The sequence below is a fragment of the Triticum urartu genome, chromosome 1 (assembly GCF_003073215.2).
Source record: "Triticum urartu cultivar G1812 chromosome 1, Tu2.1, whole genome shotgun sequence".
NCBI classification, from domain to species: domain Eukaryota; kingdom Viridiplantae; phylum Streptophyta; class Magnoliopsida; order Poales; family Poaceae; genus Triticum; species Triticum urartu.
In genome coordinates, this window is record NC_053022.1 from 463,468,526 (window position 1) to 463,496,134 (window position 27,609).

Here is a 27,609-nt window from a genome sequence, read left to right on the forward strand (position 1 = left end):
CCGGAACAGGGCTTCGCCTAAGCACCGCTACGATATGACCGAGGTGGATTATGGTGGAGGGGGGCACTGCACACGGCTAAAAGATCAATGATCAACTTGTGTGTCTATGGGGTGCCCCTCCCCGTATATAAAGGAGTGGAGGAGGGGGAGGGGGCCGGCCTCCTAGGCGCGCCCCAAGGGGAGTCCTACTCCCACAGGGAGTAGGATCCCCCCTCCCTAGTTGGATTAGGAGAGAAGGAAGGGGGTGGAAGGAGGAAGGAAAGGGGGGCCGGCTCCCCTCCCAATTCGGATTGGGCTTGGGGGGGGGCGCCCCCTCCTTTGCTCCCTTCTCCTCTCTCCCACTATGGCCCAATAAGGCCCATATACCTCCCGGGGGGTTCCGGTAACCTCCCGGTTCATCGGTAAATGCCCGATCTCACCCGGAACCATTCCGATCTCCAAATATAGTCGTCCAATATATCGATCTTTATGTCTCGACCATTTCGAGACTCCTCATCATGTCCGTGATCATATCCGGGACTCAGAACTACCTTTGGTACATCAAAACACATAAACTCATAATACGATCGTCACCGAACGTTAAGCGTGCGAACCCTACGGGTTCTAGAACTATGTAGACATGACCGAGACACGCCTCTGGTCAATAACCAATAGCGGAACCTGGTTGCTCATATTGGTTCCTACATATTCTACGAAGATCTTTATCGGTCAAACCACATAACGATATACATTGTTCCCTTTGTCATCGGTATGTTACTTGCCCAAGATTTGATTGTCGGTATCTCAATACCTAGTTCAATCTCGTTACCGGCAAGTCTATGCTACATCCCGTAAATAACTCATTAGCTACATTGCTTGCAAGGCTTATAGTGATGTACATTACCGAGAGGGCCCAGAGATACCTCTCCGACAATCGGATTGACAAATCCTAATCTCGATCTATGCCAACTCAACAAACACCATCGGAGACACCTGTAGAGCACCTTTATAATCACCTAGTTACGTTGTGACGTTTGGTAGCACACAAACTGTTCCTCCGGTATTCGGGAGTTGCATGATCTCATAGCCATAGGAACATGTATAAGTTATGGAGAAAGCAATAGCAACACACTAAACGATCATCGTGCTAAGCTAACAGATGGGTCAAGTCAATCACATCATTCTCTAATGATGTGATCCCGTTAATCAAATGACAACTCATGTCTATGGTTAGGAAACATAACCATCATTGATTCAACGAGCTAGTCAAGTAGAGGCAAACTAGTGACACTCTGTTTGTCTATGTATTCACACATGTACTAAGTTTCCGGTTAATACAATTCTAGCATGAATAATAAACATTTATCATGATATAAGGAAATATAAATAACAACTTTATTATTGCCTCTAGGGCATATTTCCTTCACAACGTCCTCTACTTAAACACAATTTGCTTATTGAAACTCTAGGAGGTCCTCCTCCACCTAAAGCTGATCCTGTGTTCGAATTAAAACAATTGCCATACATTTTGAAATATGCTTACCTTGATGAAAAGAAGATATATCCTGTTATTATTAGTGCTAACCTTTCAGAACATGAAGAAGAAAGATTATTGAAGGTTCTAAGCAAGCACCGAGCTGCTATTGGATATACTCTTGATGATTTAAAGGGCATTAGTCCCACTCTATGTCAGCACAAAATTAATATGGAACCTGATGCTAAACCCGTTGTTGATCACCAATGTCGGTTAAATCCAAAGATGACAGAAGTGGTAAGAACGGAAATATTAAAACTTCTGGAAGTAGGTATAATCTATCCTATAGCTGATAGTAGATGGGTAAGCCCTGTTCATTGTGTCCCTAAGAAAGGAGCTATTACTGTTGTTCCTAATGATAAGAATGAACTTATTCCACAAAGAATTGTTACAGACATAGAATGGTAATTGATTTTAGAAAATTAAACAAAGCAACTATAAAAGATCATTACCCTCTGCCTTTTATTGATCAAATGCTTGAAAGATTATCTAAGCACACACATTTTTGATTCCTTGATGGATATTCTGGTTTTTCATAAATACTTATTCCTCAACCTGATCAAGAAAAGACCACTTTTACTTGTCCCTTTGGAACTTATGCTTACAGACGTATGCCTTTTGGTTTATGTAATGCACGCGATACCTCTCAAAGATGTACGACTGCTATATTCTCTAACTTTTGTGAAAAGATCGTTAAGGTTTTCATGGACGACTTCTCTGTTTATGGGAAGTCTTTTGATGATTGTTTAAGCAATCTTGATCGAGTTGTGCAGAGATGTGAGCAAACAAATCTTGTCTTGAATTGGGAGAAGTGCCACTTTATGGTTAATGAAGGCAATGTCTTGGGTCATAAAATTTCTGAAAGAGGTATTGAAGTGGACAAAGCTAAGGTTGATGCAATTGAGAAAATGCCATGTCCTAAAGATATAGAAGGCATTCGTAGTTTCTTAGGTCATGCTGGTTTCTATAGGAGACTTATCAAAGACTTTTCTAAAATTTCTAGGCCTCTTACTAGTCTCTTGCAAAAGGATATTCCTTTTGTTTTTGATGATGATTGTCTAGAAGCCTTTGAAACACTCAAGAAAGCCTTCATTTCTGCACCTATTGTTCAACCACCTGATTGGAACTTGCCTTTTGAAATTATGCGTGATGCTAGTGATTATGCTGTTGGTGCTGTTCTAGGACAAAGAGTTGATAAGAAACTGAACATTATTCATTATGCTAGTAAAACTCTAGACAGTGCTCAAAGAAATTATGCTACTACTGAAAAAGAATTCTTAGCAGTTGTGTTTGCTTGTGATAAATTTGGACCTTATATTGTTGATTCCAAAGTAACTGTTCACACAGACCATGCTGCCATTAAATATCTTATGGAAAATAAAGATGCTAAACCTAGACTTATTCGATGGGTTCTATTATTACAAGAATTTGATTTACATATCATTGATAGAAAAGGAGCTGAGAACCCAGTAGCTGATAATTTATCTAGGCTTGAAAATGTGCTTGATGACCCACTACCTATTAATGATAGTTTTCCTGATGAGCAGCTAGCTGCAATAAATGTTGCTCATAGTACTCCTTGGTATGCTGATTATGCTAATTACATTGCTGCTAAATATTTACCATCTAGTTTTACATACCAACAAAAAATATTCTTCTATGATTTAAGACATTACTTTTGGGATGACCCACATCTTTATAAAGAAGGAGTAGATGGTATTATTAGACGTTGTGTACTTGAGCATGAACAGGGACAAATCCTATGGAAATGTCACTCCAAAGCTTATGGAGGGCATCATGCTGGTGATTGAACTGCTCACAAGGTACTGCAGTCTGGAATTTATTAGCCTACTCTCTTCAAGGATGCCCGTAAGTTTGTCTTATCTTGTGATGAATGTCAAAGGATAGGTAATATCGGTAAGCGTCAAGAAATGCCTATGAACTATTCACTTGCTGTTGAACCATTTGATGTTTGGGGATTTGATTACATGGGACATTTTCCTTCCTCTAATGGGTATACACATATTTTGGTTGCTGTTGATTATGTTTCTAAATGGGTAGAAGCTATCCCAACCAGTAGTGTTGATCACAACACCTCTATTAAAATGCTAAAGGAAGTTATTTTCCCAAGGTTTGGAGTCCCTAGATATTTAATGACTGATGGTGGTTCACACTTTATTCATGGTGCTTTCCGTAAAATGATTGCCAAGTATGATGTTAGCCATAGAATTGCATCACCTTATCATCCTCAATCTAGTGGTCAAGTTGAACTTAGCAATAAAGAAATAGAATTAATTTTGCAAAAGACTGTCAATAGGTCCAGGAAGAATTGGTCTAAGAAATTAGATGATGCACTTTGGGCTTATAGAACAACATATAAAAATCCTATGGGTATGTCTCCTTACAAAATGGTTTATGGAAAAGCTTGCCATTTTCCTCTTGAGTTAGAACATAAAGCATATTGGGCAATCAAAGAACTCAATTATGATTTCAAACTTGCCGGTGAACAGAGGTTATTTGATATTATATCATTAGATGAATGGAGAACCCAAGCTTATGAAAATGCAAAATTATTCAAAGGAAAAGTTAAAAGATGGCATGGCAAAAGAATCCAAAAGCATGAGTTTAAAGTCGGAGAATATGTTCTTTTGTACAACTCTCGTTTCAGATTCTTTGCAGGAAAACTCCTCCCAAAAGGAAGGCCCATATGTCATCGAGGAGGTTTATCGGTCTGGAGCCATCAAAATAAATAATTCCAAAGGTACTAACCCGAAGGTTGTAAATGGGCAACAAATAAAATATTATATCCCAGGTACGCCCATTAATGTTGAAAGTAACATTATCCAAACTTTGACACCGGAAGAACACATAAAAGAGTCCTTCCAGAACACTCCAGAATCGTGAAAATAGGGAGGTATGTGATATGGTAAGTAAACGGACTCCGAAAAATCCGCAAAAATGTATTTTATCAGTTTTGGAATATTTAAAAATTTAGGAAATAAATAAACCTCCAGGAAGCGTACCCTGGTGGGCACAAGACACCAGGGCGCGCCAGGCAGCCTGGCGCGCCCAGGTGGGTTGTGCCCACCTGGGACACCTTCCGTACTCCATTTTTCTTCTGTATGCTTGTCCTCCAAGATAAAAAATCTATATATACTTCCAGAACCTGTCGATCACCGTATCACGAAGAAATCTCCTGTTCTCTTTTCTTGCTGTTTTCTGTCAGATTTGTTGAGCCAGGCATCATGTCTTCTTCTTCCTCCAACAATGTGGAAGAGGATGCTTGGTTGATGAAGATAGATCTGAAGAGAGAAGAGCCTGCGGAAGCCGTCGGGGGAGATGAGAGCAAGGAGGTTACCGTAGATTAGCCTCCAGTCTTCGAACAAGCACTGCCAGCTGAGGAGGAGGAGGAGGTTACCGTAGATTATGCTGAGATTGAAGCCTTTCACATCATTGAAATAGTTCGCATACAAAATAAGTATCTCACTCATGAGAATATTCTGCATCAAGAGCACATCACCCACCTCCGGAGCGTCATCTGTCGATTGGAGAATCTCTTGATCCTTAAGGATAGGATCGCTTCATCACCACCACCGTCTTCTTCACCACCAAAGGAAAATTGAGTATCGGGTATGGGCACTCCCCTTGGCTTCCACCAAGCTAGGGGGAGGTGCCCTGGTATTGTATCATCCCACTATCCTTTTGCTTTTACTTATTTTAGTTCGATATTTTTGCTTTAGATGAATAAAAGTTTAGTTCGATCCTTTCTTTTCGAGAGTTTGCTTAGTGATCTATCCTTGTAATCGTGTGCAAGTTATATAATAAAGTTTAGTTTGAGTTTTCACTTTCTTTACTTTCATGTTGCAATTAAAGAAAAGAAATAAGAAAGAAAAATAGAAAGGAAATAAATAATGAAAAAGATCATATACTAATCCTATGGTAGGTGATGACACCACATAAGGAAAAGTATAAGTAGAAAATTTTATTAGAGATTGACAAACATAGCATTAGTCAATGATGCAACTCATGAAAGAATTAATAAGGGAAGAGAAGATTCACATATAAATATACTATCCTATAAATCTTTTGTGATTGTGAGTCCTCATCAAAATATTATATACCAAAATTGTTGACGTTGGACAAGTAAGACAACTTAATGGTTTATGTTTGTTTATATTCACATAGAAGTCATATTGTCATAGATCCTTTAACATGTGGTGCTTGCCCCCTATCTTTGCTAGCCAAAAATTCCGCACTAAGTAGAGATACTACTTGTGCATCCAAAAACCCTTAAACCCAAATCTTATTTTCAAGTGTCCACCATACCTACCTAGGGATTGAGCAAGATCCCTCAAGTAAGTTCTCATCGGTGCAAAAAGGCAATAAAAATTGCTTCTAAATGTGTGAGATCATTTAATGTAAGAGAAAATTGAGCGTTGCATGAACTTGTGATGGTGAAGAATAAAAGCGAGAGACTGCATAATAAAGGTCGCTATCACAAGGGGCAATGTAACGTGATGTTCTTTTGCACTAAGGGGTTGAGCATACAAACAAATAAGCGCATGTCAACCTCTGCTTCCCTCTGCGAAGTGCCTATCTTTTACTTTTATGTGTTTACTTTTATGCAAAGAGTCAAAGTTGTCCTTCTATTCCTTTTTATTTTTCTCCTTTAACAAGCATCATGTGGTAAGGAAAGATCTAGGCACACATGTCCAGCTGAATATAGATGGCATGGGTTATTATTGTTGACATCACCCTTGAGGTGAGTACGTTGGGAGGCGAAACTATAAGCCCCTATCTTCCTATGTGTCCAGTTGAAATGTTTTTCTCATGTGTACGCGGTGAGTGTTAGCAATCATAGAAGACTATATGATGGTTGAGTATGTGGAGTTGCCTAAAGGCTCCGATACGTGACCCTTCCTGAAAAGATGAAGAATTGCAGTTGCAAAGTTGACTGAGAACATAGTTTGTTGGTTTTTAATAGAGTTTTTGCTTTATACTTCGATTATGTGATGAATTGTTACTTATTCATGAGAAGTATATAATAAAAGTTCTATGATGAAAGCCTTATGTTTAATTTTGTTGCAGTTATAATAATCAACATGATGCTACTATGCCTGTATTTTGTTTTTATCGACACCTCTCTCTCTCAAAGCATGTGGACATGTTTTTCGATTTTGGTTTTCGCTTGAGGACAAGCAAGGTCTAAGCTTGGGGGAGTTGATACGCCCATTTTGCATCATGTTTTCTTAATTTTATTTATAATGTTTTTATCCATAATAATACTTTTTGGAGTAATTCTAATGTCTTTTCTCTCATAATATTTAAGGTATACACAAAGAGGGAGAATTCTGGCAGCTGGAAATCTGGACTTGGAAAAGCTACGCCAGGCTACCTATTCTACACAACTCCAAATGAGCTGAAACTTCACAAGGGTTTATTATGGAATATTTGAGAATTATTGGAGTAAATAACTATCAGAGGAGGCCCACCAGGTGGGCACAACCCACCTGGGCGCGCCAGGGAGCCCAGGCGCGCCACGGTGGGTTGTGCTCACCCAGGCCCACCTCCGGTGCCCATCTTCTGGTATATAAGTCATTTTGACCTAGAAAAAAAATAAGGAGACTTTCGGGATGGAGCGCCGCCTCCTCGAGGCAGAACTTGGGCAGGAGCACTTTTGCCCTCCAGCGGAGCGGTTCTGCCGGGGGAACTTCCCTCCCGGAGGGGGAAATCATCGTCATCATCATCACGAACAAATCTCCCATCTTGGGGAGGGCAATCTCCATCAACATCTTCAACAGCACCATCTCCTCTCAAACCCTAGTTCATCTCTTATGTTCAATCTTGTTACCGGAACTATAGATTGGTGCTTGTGGGTGACTAATAGTGTTGATTACATCTTGTAGTTGATTACTATATGGTTTATTTGGTGGAAGATTATATGTTCAGATCCAATATGCTATTTAAGACCCCTCTGATCTTGAGCATGTTTATCGTTTGTGCGTAGTTACTTTTGTTCTTGAGGTCACGGGAGAAATCATGTTGCAAGTAATCATGTGAACTTGATATGTGTTCGATATTTTGATAGTATGTATGTTGTGATTTCGTTAGTGGTGTCATGTGAACGTCGACTACATGACACTTCACCATATTTGGGCCTAAGGGAATGCATTGTGGATTAGCAATTAGATGATGGGTTGCGAGAGTGACAGAAGCATAAACCCCAGTGTATGCGCTATTCCGTAATGGACCGATTGGATCCAAAAGTTTAATGCTATGGTTAGAATTTATTCTTAATACTTTTCTCGTAGTTGCGGATGCTTGCGGGAGGGTTAATCATAAGTAGGAGGTTTGTTCAAGTAAGAACAACACCTAAGCACCGGTCCACCCACATATCAAATTATCAAAGTACCGAACATGAATTAAGCCAACATGATGAAAGTGACTAGATGAAATTCCCGTGTACCCTCCAGAACACTTTGCTTATCATAAGAGACCGTTTTGGCCTATACTTTGCCCCAAAAGGATTGGTCTACCTTGCTGCACTTTTGTTACTACTATTGTTACTTGCTCGTTAAAAATTATCCTGCGATCAAACTACTCCGCTACTTACAATTTCAGCACTTGCAAACATTACCTTGCTGAAAACCACTTGTCATTTCCTTCTGCTCCACGTTGGGTTCGACACTCTTACTTATCGAAAAGAGATACAATTGATCCCCTATACTTGTGGGTCATCATTGACTAGCAGAGGAGAAATTTGATTTTGTTGTATGTGATGCATGGCAAGATACGAAAACACATGCATCCTCGACATGTGTAAACAGTAGGTTGGTGTACATGCATGCAAAGTTCCATGGGAGGGATATGAAAGTATTAAAAAAGCCAAAGAGGCGGCTATGAAAGGTACAACGTTAGGTTGATCAGGTTATGTTAGGCCCTATGACTAATGACACATAGGAACGTAGAAAGAACCTTACATGTATTGTTGAGCAACTTTTGGAGTAGGAGGAAGCATGTTAGTCGCAAAGATCTGTTGTGAACTAGATGTAAGAGAGATAGGAAGTTAGGAACACCAAGCTTTTCATGCTTTTGCCTTGGTCCGGCATAGACAAAATGTTATTAAGCGATTAATTATCCAAACAGTGACTCGATGGAAGGTATGGGTCACATGAAGCCACTGTTTTTAACTACTTCTCTTACTTGTTTTCCTGTGAAATTAATCAAACTGACCAAGGCTTGCTTGGTAAAATAAATCCCAAAGTCACTCAAGATATGAATGGTATGCTTTTGACACCTTTCTAAACTGAGGATGTTAAAATATAGTGTTTAGCAAAGGTGACTTAAAGGCCCCAAGGCCAGATGGATTGCATGCTCTTTTTTGTGAAAAGTTTTGGTATCTTATTAGAGAGGAAATCACAGCTAAAGTTTTCCATTGGCGAACAATGGCCATATTTGGATAATTTGAACGAAACAATTGTTGTGTTAATCCCCAAGATTGATACACATGACCTTGTCACTAAGTTTAGACCAATTAGTCTTTTCCATGTGATATGACGTTATATCAATGTGAGAGCCTGGCGTTATAGGAATGATGGACTACTCATGTCAACAAAAATCCCTTCTTTTTTGGAGCCCATTCGCAAATACCTCCAAAGTTAAGCACGTTTGGCTTGGAGCAATTTGAGAATGGGTGACTGATGTCGCTTGAACTACGTTGGTATTTCCCCAAAGAGGAAGAGATGATGCAGCACAACTACGGTAGGTATTTCCCTCAGTTATGAAACCAAGGTATCAATCCAGTAGGAGAACCAAGCAACACTATGTAAACGGTACATGCACACAAAGAACAAATACTTGCAACCTGACGCTTATAAGGAGTTGTCAATCCCTCTTACGGGTCATGGCGTAGGAAGTTGTCAAGTTGACGGGATAGAAATTGTGATAGATTGGATAAATAGATATCGAATAAACGAGACATAAAAGATGCAAATAAAAATGCAGCAAATTTTTTGGTTTTTTTAAATAATAGAGCTGAAAATAAAAATAAATAAAAATAGATCTCAAAGGCAAATAATAGATCGGAAAACAAATATGATAAAGAATAGACCCCGGGGCCATAGATTTCACTAGTGGCTTCTCTCAAGAGATAGCACACGGGGGGTAAACAAATCACTGCTGGGCAATTGATAGAACCTCAAATAATTATGACGATATCCAGGCAATGATTAATATATAGGAATCACGTCCAACATTAGTAGACCGACTCCTGCCTGCATCTACTACTATTACTCCCCACATCTACCGCTATCCAGCATGCATCTAGTGTATTAAGTTCATGGAGAAACGGAGTAATGCAATAAGAGCGATGACATTATGTAGACAAGATCTATTCATGTAGGAATAGACCCCATCTTGTTATCCTTAATAACAACTATCAATACGTGTCTTGCTTCCCCTTCTGTCACTGGGAAAGAACACCGCATGACCGAACCCAGCACAAAGCACCTCTTCCCATGGAAAGAAAAATCGATTTAGTTGACCTAACTAAACCAAAGATTCGAAGAAGAAATACGATGCTATAAATAATCATGCATATAAGAGATCAAAACTCAAATAACTTTCATGGATAAATAGATCTGATTATAAACTCAAAGTTCATCGGATCTGTCGGCGTTCTGGGAACGGGGGTCCCCAGACTTGCCTGCCTGCGGCCTGCGGCGTGGCTCAAGTGAGGGCCCAGCGTGGCCTATCTTCATCAGCTCAAGCTCAAGACCCTCGCGAGGGGCCAAGCCTCGCGGGGCGGACGACCGGAAGCTTCCTCAGAGGCAACCTCGTCAGGCAAGCTCGTGAGGAGGCGGAGAGATCAAGGCAGGGGTACCTCGCGAGGAACCCGTGACGCAAGCCATGACGATCGAGACCAGGCGGGCGCCAGGCGGGCGCCGGCCTGCGCAGTGTCCTTGTTTCCCCTTTGGTGCAAAGGGGGCAAGCACAGGCGAAGGCATCGGCAAAGGTTACCATTCCGGTGCAAGGAGACCAAGACCAACAGAGCGGCAGGACGGAGGTCACCGTGGAGCCCAAGACGGCATCATCACCAGTACTTTTGGCAGCCGAAGACCACCTTTTGTCAGAATAACTTGTACTAGATGTTCCCTTTCAAAATGGCCAATTGTTGGCGCCCTTCCCGCTCATTATTTGGGGAGAGGCCCAGGGCCTCTATAAAATAGAGCTAGCCACCACAGAGGAGGAGAGGACACCCTGGGAGAGATCGAGACACTCGGACATCTAGAAATCTGGTAGAGCCCTAGCAGAGATAGAGAGAGAAAGAGAGGCGACTGAACTCTCCCTAGCAGTTCACCGCACCAGCTCAAGAACACCTCTCGCGAGGCTGTTCTTCCCTTGTACTATTCATTAGCAGCCCCTGAGGCAATCCACCACACCACACACTGGAGTAGTGTATCACACCACAATGGTGGCCCGAACCAGTATAAATCTTGTGTCCCTTGTGTTGTTCGTTGTTTCCAGCTCAAATCACGCGAGGAGATTGGACGTAGATCGGTAGGGGAGAGATCTCCGCATGCACCCCAGTGTTCGAACCTCAAGGGTCTGTCGGAACCTGAAATCCGACATTTGGCGCGCCAGGTAGGGGTACGCCGGAATCTTTCTTCCGCTGTTTGCGTGTGATCTTCCGTCGTGTCCATGGCTGACGCTCGTCGGGCTCGCGCCGAGCGCCGGGCTGCTCTCGCCACCCGCGTCGCCCAGACAGCGCCCGTTGGCGGACGCCCTCGTCGTTCCCGTCGCCTGCCACCAATGCCGCCACCGGCCTGGTGGGGAACGAGCAGCAGACCTCGTTCCTACATCCTTCGGTACAGCGGGAAGGCCGCACCGCCACACCTTCGCCGACTCCAGCCGCTTCGTCGTCCCACGCCCGTCGCGCCCCCACGGACGCGCACGCCACGCTGCTCCTGGCAAGAGAGCTCTTGCACTACCGCCCCGTCGACGACCTCTACGAGGACTGGCTCGCCCGCATCACCGAGCTCGTCAGCGCCGCAGGGGGCTCCCCCTTTCCGTCCCTCTCGCTGCCTCGACCTCCATTCTGCGCAGGAGGCGGGGATCAGGAGGCGCCTCTACCACCTCCTCCCCAAGAAGGCGCCCTGGCTCCAAGGCGCACAGCCCCAGGGCGAGACCCTCCGCGTCCAGCGCCTGCGCAGCAAGAAAGGAGCTGCCAAGAGATCCCTCGTCCCCAAGAAGGTGCTCGCGCGCTCACAACGCCGGCGCGCCAAGATCGCGTCCCTGCACCTCCACGCCAAGACCCCACGCTGCTCCAAGCGGCGGCGCGCGGTAATCCCCAGGAACAAGCCCAGCACCAGCAAAAGGCACCGGTGGCCACAGCAGGCTGTCGTGCTCTCACCCCCGAGCTACGCAGCATCGCATGGCTAGGAAAGTTCAAGCCTGACTTGCCCCCTCGCTACGATGGCACGGCGGACCCAGCGGAGTTCCTACAGCTCTACGAGCTATGCATCGAAGCCGCCAACGGAGACAAAAGGGTCATGGAGAACTAGTTTCCCATGGCGCTCAAGGACGGGGCCCGCACCTGGCTCCTGAAGTTGGCTCCTGGCACAATCTCCTCCTAGGATGAGATGCGCACTCGCTTCATCGCCAACTTCCAGGTCACTCGCGACCGGCCCCCGGCCGTGAGCGATCTACGCCGCATCAAGCAGCAGCAAGGGGAAACCCTGCAGAAATACATCCAACGCTTCAACGACGCTCGCCTCAAGATCCCTAAGGTGACTGAAGAAGCCATCATCTCGGTGTTCTCCGATGGCGTATGCGACATCAAGATGAGGGAGGAGCTAGCAATCCATGAAGACATGTGCACATCCCTGGAGCTGTTCAACTTGGCAACCAAGTGCGCCAGGGCTAAGGAAGGGCGCCTTTCCCTCCTCGAACTCCCGGCTGCCGATCCAGAAGAGAAGAAACCCAAGGCCAAGGACGTGAAGCGCAAGGGGGCTGCCGTGCTTGCAGCGGAACCAGACACCAAGCGAGGCAGGGATCAGCCTGGGTCATCCAAGGGCAGCCGATACTACGTGTACCACGACCTCCACACCCACAACACCAACGAATGTCAAGAGCTCAGGGCCGTGAGAGATGGGCGTATCGGCCGACGCCCCGAGCGCAACGACAGGGGCTATGGACGAGGAGGAGGAAGAGGTGGAGGACGATGGGAAGACCGTGGCCCTCGCCAAGGGTGGCATGACTAACCTCGCGAGGATCGCTGGCAGGACCAGCCTCGCGAGGGAGGCTGGAGAGATCAGCCTCGTGAGGATCGCCCGCACGGCAACGCAGGCCTCCCTCCTCTGCCTCCACCGCCAAGGAGGAACGAAGACCAACATCAAGACGAGGGGGCTGGGGGCTTCCAGGAGCCGCACACAATCGCTTGCATCTTGGGTGGCGCGCAGGCCCCAGCCTCACAGCGCATCTTCAAGCAGTTTGCTCACGAGGTGAATGCAGTCCTCCCCAAGCTTGAGGCCACGCGCCCTCTCAGGTGGTCCGCGTGCGCTATCACGTTCAGCTCAGCAGATCAGCTCAAGTGTGCAGCAACGGCCGGAGTCCTCCCAATGCTTTGCTCCCCAGTCATCACCAACATGTAGGTCACCAGGACCCTCATTGATGGCGGAGCAGGACTCAGCGTCCTGTCCGTCGAGACGTTCGACAGTCTCCAAGTGCCGTACGATCATCTTCAGCCAACCAAGCCATTCTCAGGAGTCATTGATGGTTCCACTGTTCCCATAGGGCAGGTTCGCCTTCCAGTCACCTTCGGGCAGCACAATAACTACCGCACCGAGCTCATCGACTTCGACGTCGCCCACATCCGTCTGCCATACAACGCCATCTTCGGGTACCCAGCCCTGGCCAAGTTCATGGCAGTGACTCACCATGGATACAATGTCCTCAAGATGCCAGGAAGCGGTGGAGTCATCACCGTACCCTGTGAAGAAAGGGACGCAGTGTATTCACTCGAGCGCGCGTTCAAAGCCGCAGCTATCGAAGACCCGGACCACAGGAACGGAAGACTTCCCGAGGCGACCCTTAAGAAGAAGAACATTTCACCTGGCCCAAGCCATAAGGAGGCAGGCACCTCCGGAGGTGTTGCGTCAGGATCTGCGCCCAATCAGGGAGCGCCGCCCTCTCTCGCATAGGAAGGCGCGCCCGGCGCCCTCCTCAGGCAGGGCTCGGGGGCTCTTTCTTGGAGAACCACCAACCTTGCCAAGGTCGCGAGGGAGGCGCTCGGGCACCACTTGGAGGGGTGCTTCTAGGCACGTTTCCCTCAGGAAGATACAAGGCAAGGAAGACCACACCCTCAGGAGTTCATCGCAAGAAACACCCATGAGCTACAGGAGTTGAGAGTCATGCGCGGCAGCCGCCGCTTGCCCACCGAGGCCCCACATCCAGGCGAGGATGGTGGGCTGCGCGTCTGCGTCGACGTACCAGGGCTCAACCGAGCCGCGTCTCAGGAGCGCATTTGGCCTTCGCGCGTGGGGCGTTGCGAGGGTCCACCTCACAGCTACGTTCGCATGCCTATCGGCCTGCCGAACGCGGTCGCCGCTCATCAGCGCCTGCTGAGGAGCATTCTGGAGGTTCAGGAGGTCAGACATCGTGCGGTCCTGGCGGAGATGGAGATGGCTCTCGGAGACCCGCCTGTGCCCCCGGAGCCTCCCGAGGCTCCTGGGCCTGGGGGCTCGTGAGGGTCGACGCCTCCATCACGCATCGCCCGCTCCTTCAACATCACCCCATATTCAAACGACACCAGGTGACATCTTTCTAAGTCCCGTTTTTAGCTGGGAGCGCCCACAGGGCTACATTATTCCCAGGTCGCGTGGGTCCGTCCCTGCGGCATGTATCCGTTTTACTTATGCTCTTTACTTACCTTGTTTTGGGCGCCCCTCGGGCTGCATCATCCCCGAGCTGCTCGGGCCTGGCCCAACGGCGTTTGCTTTTCTCGTGTCTATTTAAATGAATTTCCTCCTGCGTGCTTAACACACCCGACCTAATCGCCTGCTTGATTGACGCCTACCTATGGAGCTGCTCGCTCTGGCACGGCGTCTGCGCACGGGTCCGTCCCTGCAACGCCGATAAATCTGAGTGGTCGAGCTCTGGACGCGGCAGCCCCGCAAGGCGCCACCTCACCAGGCCCTCAGTGCCCCAATCACTCCCCCGGAATGACCAAAGGTTGGCTGGCAACCGTAACAACAGGTCTTGTTTCTCTTCATGATTGGTGTGCAGGACCTACTCCAGGAGCAACGCTAGGGACATCGCGAGCTGTCTCTCCCTCTCTCCGGCACGGACCGCTTGCACCTTAATAGGGGGGTGCCTGAGCATCGCGACTCATGGGCTCCTACTGGCTCTCCAGCCCTCACCCCTGGCCTTGACCCACGGTATCACGACCTATCATACCAGCGGCGGCTGAGCTCGCTCGAGGGCCGGGACCTGAGGACGTAGAGCATTAAGGAAAGTGAGGGGGAGTGGGAAGAAGCTCGCGAGGACCTAACCCAGCAGCGCCTCAGCTGCCACCGCTCGAGCCAGGCGCGTCGTCGAGGAACTACACCAAACTCAAGAGATAAGTCACGCCCTTACAAGAGTTGAACCAACGCAGTGCAAAAAACCCTCGGCCAGTGTGGCTCTGTCATGGATACATTGCCTTCCTTTCTCGCCCAGTGAGGGCTTCTTGAGCACTAAAGGGGACCTCCCGAGCATCGCGACTCGGGGGCTCTTACCGGACCTCGGGCCGCTCACCTCCTGGCCTTGACCACAGCATCACGACCTGGCATACCAGCGACGGCTTAAGCCTACCTGGGGACTGGGACCTGTCAGCATAGAGCGCCAAGTCCTCACGAGGATAGAAAGGGGGAGCCGAGCCGAGACAGGACAAGCACCTAGCATTGATTCATATAAAGGATATAATATTCATAAAAGACATGGAAGATGCCTTAACCCCCACAGGGTGTTGCTTTGATTCCTCGCAGGGAACAAGAGTACTAATCCTAAGGAACGCTAATCGCCCGAACCTCCGCCAGGGACGCCATCATCAACAGTGGGCTGCCCAACGTCGACGCCAACCCCATCCAGATCAGCGGCGTCGGCGGCTGGACGCAGCTGCCCCGCTCCGAGCACCGCACGAGCTCGGGGGCTCGTAGCTGTCGTCGCTCGTCTCCGGAGTCGCGAGGGCCTCGGGGGAGCCGCTCGATTCCCCAGCTCCTCCGCTGCTGCCTGAGGAGCTGCTGGAGGGCCGATGGGTGGGCCAGGTCCTCACCGGTTCATTGCCTCTGCCGCTCTCCCTGGGGCAGCACTCCAGCCGGCGTCCTTCAGCGTCGAAGACCTTGAAGAACATCAGGGAGGCGCCATCGTATTCAAGATGAATTACGAGGGCACCTATTGTCCGGCAGACCTGGGCGATTTCGCCCCAGCCCCGGGTCATGAAGACCTTGCCCGGAGCGACGACCGCGACCTCTGCTCCGGTTGCAAGGGTGCTGCAGTCAGCATGCTGCAGCTAGAGCTCCAGAGCCCCGCTCGGCGGCATCTCGAAGGCGAAGGAAGGAGGGAGGCGAATCCAAGAGCTTGGAGGCATGGCGGCGTGGAGCACGAGCTCGCGAGAGGAGCGTTCGGCGTGGACTCCAGGAGGAACGACACACACCACCATGACTCGCCGGCGTCGACGGCGGCATCGTCGGTGTTGCTCGACGCCTTCTCCCCGAGGACCTACGACGCGGGCATACAAGGGTAGTGGATACCCAGGCGGCGACTGCTCGTACTAGGGCCTCGGTGCCTCCGGCTGAGCACCCACATCTCGAGGACGAAGGACTAGCCGTTTCTTCGGCGCAAGTAGGTCAGGACCCTCTCGGGGGGCCTTTCCCTTCTCTTCTACGGAGAACCGGCGGATTGGAGCCATTGGCGTAAGGAGAAGCAAGAACGAGGAAGAAGAAGGAAAGGGGCGGCAGCAAGGATGGACTGAAGGGGCTCGCACAGCCCCATACTTATAGCCGGAGGAGGCCAACCGTCGAGCACCACGACCGCAGGTAATCATGACTGGTTTCTCTGCATGCAGGGACTTGTCAAGTCGTGCGGTCGCCGAGGCATCGTGGGGAAGCGCAGACGCCCACGTCCAATCAATCGCCATGCGGCGCCCAAGGCCGTAGGCTATTGGGGCCCGCGGCACGACGCGCTTGCCCCTTCGCTTCCCTGCTAGGCCAAGCCCGGGCACGCCTTGGGCCCAGGGGCTACTGTCGGTGTTCTCGGAACGGGGGTCCCCAGACTTGCATGCCTGCGGCGTGGCTCAAGTGGGGGCCCAGCACGGCCCATCTTCATCAGCTCAAGCTCAAGACCCTCGCGAGGGGCCAAGCCTCGCAGGGCGGACGACCGGAAGCTTCCTCAGAGGCAGCCTCGTCAGGCAGGCTCGCGAGGAGGCGGAGAGATCAAGGTAGGGGTACCTCGCGAGGAACCCATGACGCAAGCCATGACGATCGAGACCAGGCGGGCGCCGGCCTGTGTAGTGTCCTTGTTTCCCCTTTAGTGCAAAGGGGGCAAGCACATGCCAAGGCATCGGCAAAGGTTACCATTCCGGTGCAACGAGACCAAGACCAACAGAATGGCAGGACGGAGGTCACCGTGGAGCCCAAGACGGCGTCATCACCAATACTTTTGGCAGCCGAAGACCACCTTTGGTCAGGATAACTTGTACTAGATGTTCCCCTTCAAAATGGCCAATTGTTGGCGCCCTTCCCGCTCATTATTTGGGGAGAGGCCCAGGGCCTCTATAAATAGAGCTAGCCACCACAGAGGAGGAGAGGACACCCCGGGAGAAATCGAGACACTCGGACATCTAGAAATCTGGTAGAGCCCTAGCAGAGATTGAGAGAGAAAGAGAGGCGACTGAACTCTCCCTAGCAGTTCACCGCACCAGCTCAAGAACACCTCTTGCAAGGCTGTTCTTCCCTTGTACTGTTCATCAGCAGCCCCTGAGGCAATCCACCACACCACACACTGGAGTAGGGTATTACACCACAACGGTGGCCCGAACCAGTATAAATCTTGTGTCCCTTGCGTTGTTCGTTGTTTCCAGCTCAAATCACGCGAGGAGATTGGACGTAGATCGGTAGGGGAGAGATCTCCGCATGCACCCCAGTGTTCGAACCTCAAGGGTCTGTCGGAACCCGAAATCCGACATTTGGCGCGCCAGGTAGGGGTACGCCAGAATCTTTCTTCCGCTGTTTGCGTGTGATCTTCCATCGTGTCCATGGCTGACGCTCGTCGGGCTCGCGCCAAGCGCCGGGCTGCTCTCGCCACCCGCGTCGCCTAGACAGCGCCCGTTGGCGGACGCCCTCGTCGTTCCCGTCGCCTGCCACCAATGCCGCCACCGGCCCAGTGGGGAACGAGCAGCAGACCTCGTCCCAACATCCTTCGGTACAGCGGGAAGGCCGCACCGCCACACCTTCGCCGCGCGCACCCCAGTGTTTGAACCTCAAGGGTGTGCCAGAACCCGAAATCCAACAGGATCCCAACAAACACATCGCAAAAAAGAGTTACATCAAATAGGTCTCCAAGAGACCATTGTATTGAGAATCAAAAGCGAGAGAGAAAGCCATCTAGCTACTACCTAGGGACCCGTAGGTTTACAACGAACTACTCACGCATCATCGGAGAGGCACCAATGAGGATGATGAACCCCTACATAATGGTGTCTAGATTGGATCTCGTGGTTCTGGAACTTGCGGCGACTGGAATTGTGTTTCTCGACTCCCATAGGGTTTCTGAAATATTTGGGTATTTATAGGGAGAAGAGGCGGTGTGGGAGGCCACCGAGGTGGGCGCGACCCCCCTGGGCGTGCCTGAGCCCCCAGGCGCTCCCTGGTGGGTTATGATCCCTCGGAGCTCCCCTCTGGCACTTCTTCGGCCCAATAGGTGTCTTCTGGTGTGACGCCCCGAGACCGTTGCGCCAGGTGTCTTCTAGTTATAACTTGCATCCGTCCGGGTTCCCCCAGTTCCGTCCGTTGTCCGTTCTGAGCCTAGACACACTCGCATGCACCCGCGGCACCCCCGAAATATTATTTTATAAGTGGCCGGAAAATGTTCTCGGAATGGGTTGAGAGTTGGCGTGCGGTGTTGTTATGTTGTCAGTAGGTCGCCTGCCAAGTTTCATCGCATTCGGAGTTCTTTTGATGCCCCAATGGATACACATAGCGGCATTATAGCCAGTCATACGTCGGACGTTTTCGGTCTCCGGAAATAGTTGCCGGGCTACACTCCTTCCCTCTCATCTCAGCCCAACCTCCTCTTCACATCCCACCAAACCCCCACTTCGACCGGAGCCATCGGATCGCGATCGGAGGGTCCGAAAACCCCCCAAAATCCCATAACCCTAGCTCTTTTGCTATATATGGACACCCCCTTGACCATTTCAGGCAACCTAGCCTCCCCCTACCCTCAGCCGCCACCTCCCACCTCATTTTTAGCGCCGGCCGCCCCTTCTCCACCACTTGTCGTCACCACAGCTGGCCGCGCCGCCACCTGACCGCACCTCCAGCCAACGCGCGCCTGCCACGCGCCCTCCTGCCTGCTCCCACCGCCGTGGCCCGCAACCAGCCTGCCCCAGGGTTGATCTGGGCCCGAGGCCGCCCGCCGTGAACTCGCGCTCCAGCACCCCCACTACTAGCCACGGATCCCCGCACCGCCGCCTCGTCCCGCGCTTTGCCTTGCCGGAGCGCGAGCGCTACACTTCCCCCGCCGCGCCGGTGAGTCCGCCTTGCCGGAGCCATCGTCCGCTGCCGTCCCAGGTCATCAGCGCCGCCGCCCCGCCCTCGTTTCCTCTCTGCTCCCTCTCCCTCATGAACTCTCTCTCTCTCTCTCATCTTCACAGGAGGAGCCCCGTCCGCGCCATGGATGCCCTGCCTCGTCAGATCCGAGATGGATCCATCCATTCCCGTTGTTCCACGCCCGGATCCGCGCCCCAGATCCTCCTCCGCGCCTCCCCGTCGGTGAGCCGCCGTCATCCGCGCCATGGTTGCTGTCCTCCTCCTTGCTCGTGAGGGGGCACGAGGACGACGAGCAGGAATTGTAGCCCAGATCCTCAAGGCCCATTCGGCCGCCCAACGGCCTGCCTCCTCCTCCACCGTACCGGGCCTTGCCCCAGGGTGAGTAGGCCCGCACTCTGTATCCTCCTCATGGACAGCTAGAATCGGCCCATAGGTTTTTTTTCCGCTGCTGTGATTTTCACAATTTCCAGAGACTACAGTTTTGTAGAAAACCCCCTGCTGTTCATGCATATAATAACTCTCAAACCGTGCATCGGATTAAAATAAATTATATATGAAATATGACTAGAATTTCATCTAGTTTCATAATATGCAACTTTCATCTATGTTTATAATTTTTAAACTTGTTGTTTGTTCATTTTGCCCATATGCCATGTTAAAATGCTTTAATTCATAACCAAATAACCGTAGCTCCGATTTTAATAAACTTTATATGTAAATGGGGTAGAAAATTGCCTAGTTTAACATGGTGGACTTTCTTTGCATGTTTAACAACTCTAAAATATGCTTTAGGACAGAACAGTACCAAATCCATAATTTGCATATGGGGATTCTCCGGACTTGTTGTTTGATGTTCCGGCCTCATTTAAACTTGACTAGATAGTTAGTTTACTCATGCTTCACCTCTTGCCATGCTAACCAACATTTAATATTGTTGAGTACATAAATGAGAGAGAACTAAATAAGTCATGTGGTGTTTCGTCAATATGCAACTCGTTGCATATTGAGCTCCAATTAACTTGTAGTTTTGCTTGTGCACTTTGCCATGCCATGCCTCATTAAACTGGACATGCATCATATTTGGTTGTGCATCATGTCATGCTTATGTGATGGTTGTTTACTATGTTGTTTGCTTCTTTTCGGTGTTGCTTCTTCGGGTTAGTTCCGATAACGTCGCATTTGTGAGGATTTGTTCGACTATGTCCGTTCGTCTTCTTCATGGACTCGTTCTTCTTCCTTGCGGGATCTCAGGCAAGATGACCATACCCTCAAAATCACTTCTATCTTTGCTTGCTAGTTGTTTGTTCTATCACTATGTCGCGCTACCTACCACTTGTTATATCATGCCTCCCATATTGCCATGTCAAGCCTCTAACCCACGTTCCTAGCAAATCGTTGTTTGGCTATGTTACCGCTTTGCTCAGCCCCTCTTATAGTGTTGCTAGTTGCAGGTGAAGCTGAAGTTTGTTCCATGTTGGAACATGGATATGTTTGGGATATCACAATATCTCTTATTTATTTAATTAATCCATCTATATACTTGGTAAAGGGTGGAAGGCTCGGCCTTATGCCTGGTGTTCTGTTCCACTCTTGCCGCCCTAGTTTCTGTCATACCGGTGTTATGTTCCTTGATTTTGCGTTCCTTACGCGGTTGGGTGTTATGGGAACCCCTTGACAGTTCACTTTGAATAAAACTCCTCCAGGAAGGCCCAACCTTGGTTTTACATTTGCCTAACAACCTATTACTCTTCCTTGGGTCGGCCAACCCGAGGGTCATCTTTATTTTAACCCCCCTGGGCCAGTGCTTCTATACGTGTTGGTCCGAACCGAGCTGCCTGCGGGGCCACCTCAGGGAAACTTGAGGTTTAGTTTTACTCGTAGCTAGTCTCATCCGGTGTTGCCCTGAGAACGAGATACATGTGACTCCTATAGGGATTGTCGGCACATCGGGTGGCTTTGCTGGTCTTGTTTTACCATTGTCGAAATGTCTTGTAACCGGGATTCTGAGACTGATTGGGTCTTCCCGGCAGAAGGAATATCCTTCGTTAACCATAAGAGCTTGTGATGGGCTAAGTTGGGACACCCCTGCAGAGTTTAAACTTTCGAGAGCCGTGCCCGCGGTTATGTGGCAGATGGGAATTTGTTAATGTTCGGTTGTAGAGAACTTGACACTTGACTTAATTAAAATGCATCAACCGCGTGTGTAGCCGTGATGGTCTCTTTCCGGCGGTGTCCGGGAAGTGAACACGGTTCTTGTGTTATGCTTGAACGTAAGTAGATTCAGGATCACTTCTTGATCACTTCTAGTTCATGACCGTTGCATTGCTTCTCTTCTCGCTCTTATTTGCGTATGTTAGCCACCATATATGCTTCGTGCTTACTGCAGTTCCACCTCATTACCTTATCCTACCCATAATCTTAAATAGTCTTGATCTCACGGGTGTGAGATTGCTGAGTCCTCGTGGCTCACAGATACTTCCAGACAGTTGCAGGTGCCGATGATACCAGTGCAGATGACGCAACCCAGCTCAAGTGGGAGCTCGATCAAGATCTTGATCGTTGTTTTTGTTTCTTTTCCGGATGATCAGTAGTGGAGCCCAGTTGGGACGATCGGGGATCTAGCATTTGGGGTTGTCTTCTTTTACTTTGGTTCCATAGTCGGACCTCTGATTGTACCTTGGATGATGTATGATTTTTTATGTATTGTGTGAAGTGGCGATTGTAAGCCAACTCTTTATCCCTGGGATGTGTGAAGATTACCCCTCTTACGACAAGCCTACCATGCGGCTATGCCTCTAAGTCGTGCCCCGACGCATGGGAGATATAGCCGCATTGTGGGTGTTACATGTTGGTAATCAGAGCCATCCCCGACTTAGGAGCCCCCTGCTTGATCGAATCGCTGACGTTGTTGAGTCTAGAACAAAACATTTTGAGTCTTAGGATTATATATATCGGAGAGTAGGATTCATTTTACTCCTCAGTCCCTTCGTCGCTCTGGTGAGGCCTCCTAACGTAGAGTTTTGACTCTTCTCTTCTCAAATTTCACGATTTTTTTAGGATCACGCGGGTATCTTGGAATCATTCCGATGGTTTTGTGACGAGACCATTGTTCTTGGTGCCTCCTGACATTTAGGGGTTGTGGCAGTGTCCCGGGGAGTTGGGCTCCGAGGTGTTGTCGTCATAGTTTTATCGTTGCAATTCTGGAATACCTGAGTTCGCCGACATCGAAAATCTCTTTTATGCGGTTGTTGGTGAGATAACCTCGATGCCACCCAATACTGGGGCAGGAGTTCGGGAGTATTTCCATAACTCGTATAACGGATGCTTTTCGAAGGTTGAGGTACACGATTTCCGAAGGTTTCTTGGTTATGTGTTGAAGGATGGATACAGTTGGATGTAGGAATTGTTAGTTTGGGTGAGATATATGCTTCCCCTGTATCCCAACACCTAATTGCATAACCAGAAAGTTTCAGGAGTTTATAAGTGGGAATTCAAGTAGCTCCTCGAATAATCTTTCCAACAGACACATGATACGATATGGGATCTATCATATGTTTGTTCCGGCTTATTCTGCAAGCCAATCCTTTGTTTTGTTTTGTGTTGTGGTATTCGAGTTGCTTCAATGTCAAGTGTTGATCCCATACCTTCCCTAAGTGGTGTTCTCACACTTCCATGTGAAAACCAATCCTTCTTGATCATCAAGGTTGTCATGTCAATTCTTTCCAACCGATGTGATTCTCTTCAAGATGATCCTATCATTTTTCCATCCGCCAGATCAACTCAAAGTCTTCTCAACGTTATTTGTTTCATCCGTCCCAAGTTGCCTTTGTTTTCCCGCCCTCCCACACTTTTCTTTTTCTTCAAGGACTCAGATTTCTTAATCAAGCATTCTTTTATTGATGGGAAGTCTCTCCATTCTTTTCCGCCACTGTTCTTATCCGGTGATTCTCAGGAAGATACTAACGGAGCTTCAAGTTCATCATTCTTCTTCTTTTCTTCTCCGGTGGATTCAATTTAAGCTTTGTCGATCAATTCCTTTCCTCGTTTCAAATGTTTTCTCATGTCGGTGCACCTCTTAATCATCCACTTCTCGCTATTCAATTATTCCGGAGTGCCGAAGATATCTCAGAAGATTCCCGTTTCCATTCTCAGTTCGCTCAAGTTCTTTTGAGGATGTTATCTCATTCAAGCAACTTAATTCAACCGGCGCAATCTCCCTTTCAAGTAATCGTTCAACGGTGTTTATCTCTGAGTGGGCCCTAACCCACAGGTCTTTTCGCAGGATCTTACCTGACTTTTCTATTTTGCCGGTGTTACTCTCAAATTCTTTCAAAGTCGACGTAAGAATGAATTATCATCAGTCATATGTCTTTTTCCAAGATCTTTCAAATTCTTTTCATCGTTTGGTTCAACCTTTCTAATTTTTCATCCCAGAGTATCTCAACAATTCATGGTGGTGTTTCTCGTCGTCATTCTCAGATTTTGATGACCGAAGAAGAGATCCTCTTAAATCCTCACCCGTTTTTCCAAAGATGTGTAGTTCAAGCTTGATGCCATCCTCACAATTATTTTCGATTGTGAGATATTCTTTCACCCATCTGGAGCAATTCAAGAGTATTTTCGGTTTGATTCTCCGGAGGCCATCATTTCAGAAGATTTATTCATTCCAGCTTTCAGCTCTCGTTCTAGAAATCTTACCGGTGCATCATTCAAATATTCTCTAATCAGCTCGTGATCTCTTCGTTCTCTTGTATCAAAATTCCATCAAGTATCTTCATTCGTTCTCTAATTCTTACCGGTGATTTATCCCTTTACTTCGTTCTTTTCCAATTCTTACCGTGGTTCGTTCAAGATTCCCCTTCTCTTAGTATCATATCAATTCATTCGTTCTTTCCTAAAGCCTGCCGGTGGATCCATCAAGACCTTCCCAAGTTTACGCTATATCTCTCCTTTATCATTTCCAATCAGAATGAGTAGAATGCCAAATCTGTTGCTTGTCATCAATTTAATTGATGAAGGATAATCATAATGTAATTATTATTCTTGTTTCATCCAAGTGATTAATTCCTTATTCTGAAGGTTCATCAAAATTCTTGATTTCTTTTGTTCATCTTTCTTTTCCAGAGTTCCAAGTTTTTCCGCATTATATCATCGCGAAGCTCCATCTAAATCATCGCAAGGCTTTCACCTTGTGTTTTCAACTTCTCTTTCTTTTATCATCCTTATTACCGGAGTTCTTCAAGGAGGCTCTACATGGTGGTTCGTCAAGGATTCTTTTCATTCTTCAATTGTTCTTCAAGTTTTCTCTCGAAGCTAAAATCCGCCAAGCTATACTCTCAAATAAATATGGTGCTCAACACATGTTTGTTTTGAGGAGTTCAAGTATTCTTCTTGCATATCGAAGTGCAATTCTTTCTCTCTTATCTTGTGAGGTGGTGTTATGTCATTCTTGATAATTTCCCTTCGGGTGTCATGATTTCAACAGTTGTCAAGAATGAAATAGTTAAACCCATCAATTTCTTCGAGCATGAGCTCTTCTCAATCCATCAATCTCTTCATTGGAATTATATTGGGTTATATTTCACCTAAAGCCTTCCCTAAGGAATGTTGCTAATTGTGGTGTCTATCGATAATCCAAGTTTCCTCCTATTTCTCGCGGTGAAAGAAGTTTTTCATCTCTTTGGTGCTCTCACTCAAATCAATAGCTTCCTTTAGTGGCCGTTTGTCACCTCATAATGTTGAGATGTTTCCATAAGCCCACTACAAGCTTATTCTTTTCATTGTTGGTTTTCCAACAACTCTGTATAACCTTCTTGGAAGGGTGCTTTCCAAACTCATTTGTGGTAGAAGTTGGCATTTTCTTCTCCATTCTTTCATTCCAATGTTCGATCCTCTATTCTTTCTCCCGGAGGCATTGTGATGTTACTTTCTTCACCCATCATCTCGTTTTATCGAGGATCATGTTCTTTCCTTTGCTTATCCATTCAATCGGAGTGTCGTGTTCTCCATTCAACTTCTCTCATCTTATCAAGTTTTGCCTCCTTTCTCAACCGGGGTGCTATCTGAAATCTTTCTTACCCCTTGTGCCATTCTTTAAATAGTTTCGGAGGCAGTGTATTGTTGATTTCATCATGTATCCTCTCATCTTGTCAAGTTCATGTTCAATTCCTTCCATTTACAGTCGGAGTGCTGCCTAAATTATATCATTCTTATTCCTTCTCTATCTTGTTTTAACCGGAGTGTTGTGGCTATCATTCCTCTTCTAACCGGACTCTCGTCCAAGTGCTTTCATTTTGCCAAGCTCATATTCTTTACCTTCCATGTCCAACCGGAGTGTTGTCATAACTGATCTTTATTGTTCCTTATACATCTCGTCTCTACCGGAGTGCTTGCATGTACTTCTTGTCCATTTCAACCCTTTTCTTATGTCTTTCAACCTACAAGGTTCTACTAATGTTCCTTGTTCCTCTTTTCTAACGGAGTGTTTTCAACTTTGTTCATCTTTGTTGTATTCTTTCTTTCAATTTGTTCAACCTCGCAAGGTTCTTTGGTTTCACTCGTTTGTCAAAGAAGCAACTTAGTTTTACCTTTTCTCTTCCTATTCCGTTTCCCTCCGGTGCCATCCTAGATCTCAGGATGAGATCCTCTTGTAGTGGTGGAGTGTTGTGACGCCCCGAGACCGTTGCGCCAGGTGTCTTCCAGTTATTCACTGTCTTTGCCATGTCATTTTCTTCCGCATTGCATCTGCATGTTTTCAAAACTTGCATCTGTTCGGGTTCCCCCAGTTCCGTCTGTTGTCTGTTCTGAGCCCAGATACACTCGCCCGCGCCCGCGGCACGTCTGAAATATTATTTTATAAGTGGCCGGAAAATGTTCTTGGAATGGGTTGAGAGTTGGCGTGCGATGTTGTTATGTTGTCAGTAGGCCGCCTGCCAAGTTTCATCGCATTCGGAGTTCGTTTGATGCCCCAACAGATACATATAGCGGCATTATAGCCGGTCATACGTCGGACGTTTTCGGTCTCCGGAAATAGTTGCCGGGCTGCACTCCTTCCCTCTCATCTCAGGCCAACCTCCTCTTCACAGCCCACCAAACCCCCACTCTGACCGGAGCCATCGGATCGCGATCGGAGAGTCCGAAACCCCCCTAAATCCCCTAACCCTAGCTCTTTTGCTATATATGGACACCCCCTTGTCCATTTCAGGCAACCTAGCCTCCCCCTACCCTTAGCCGCCACCTCCCACCTTGTTTTCAGCGCCGGCCGCTCCTTCTCCGCCACTTGTCGCCGCCACAGCTGGCCGCACCGCCACCTGACCGCCCCTCCAGCCAACGTGCGCCTGCCACACGCCCCCTGCCCGCTCCCACCACCGTGGCCCACCGAAGCTCGCAACCGGCCCGCCCCAGGGCCGATTTGGGCCCGAGGCCGCCCACCGTGAACCCGCGCTCCAGCACCCCCACCGCCAGCCGCGGATCCCCGCACCGCCGCATCGTCCCGCGCTTTGCCTTGTGATACGTCTCCAACGTATCTATAATTTTTGATTGCTCCATGCTATATTATCTACTATTTAGGACTATGTTGGGCTTTATTTTCCACTTTTATATTATTTTGGGGACTAACCTATTAACCGGAGGCCCAGCCCAGAATTGCTGTTTTTTTTCCTATTTCAGTATTTCGGAGAAACAGAATATCAAACGGAGTCCAAACGGAATGAAACCTTCGGGAACGTGATTTTCTCACCGAACGTGATCCAGGAGACTTGGACTCTACGCCAAGGCATCAGAGAGGCGATCACGAGGGTGGGGGGCGCCCCCTAGGGCGCGCCCCCCTGCCTCGTGGGCCCCTCGGTGCTCCACCGACGTACTCCTTCCTCCAATATATATACCTACATACCCCCAAATGATCAGAACAGGAGCCAAAAACCTAATTCCACCGCCGCAACTTTCTGTATCCACGAGATCCCATCTTGGGGCCTGTTCCGGAGCTCTGTCGAAGAGGGCCGTCATCACGGAGGGCTTCTACATCATCGTAGCCTCTCCGATGAAGTGTGAGTAGTTTACCTCAGACCTTCGGGTCCATAGTTAGTAGCTAGATGGCTTCTTCTCTCTTTTTGGATCTCAATACAAAGTTCTCCCCCTCTCTTGTGGAGATCTATTCGATGTAATCTTCTTCTTTTGCGGTGTGTTTGTTGAGACCGATGAATTGTGGGTTTATGATCAAGTCTATCTATGAATAATATTTGAATCTTCTCTGAATTCTTTTATGTATGATTGGTTATGTTTTCAAGTCTC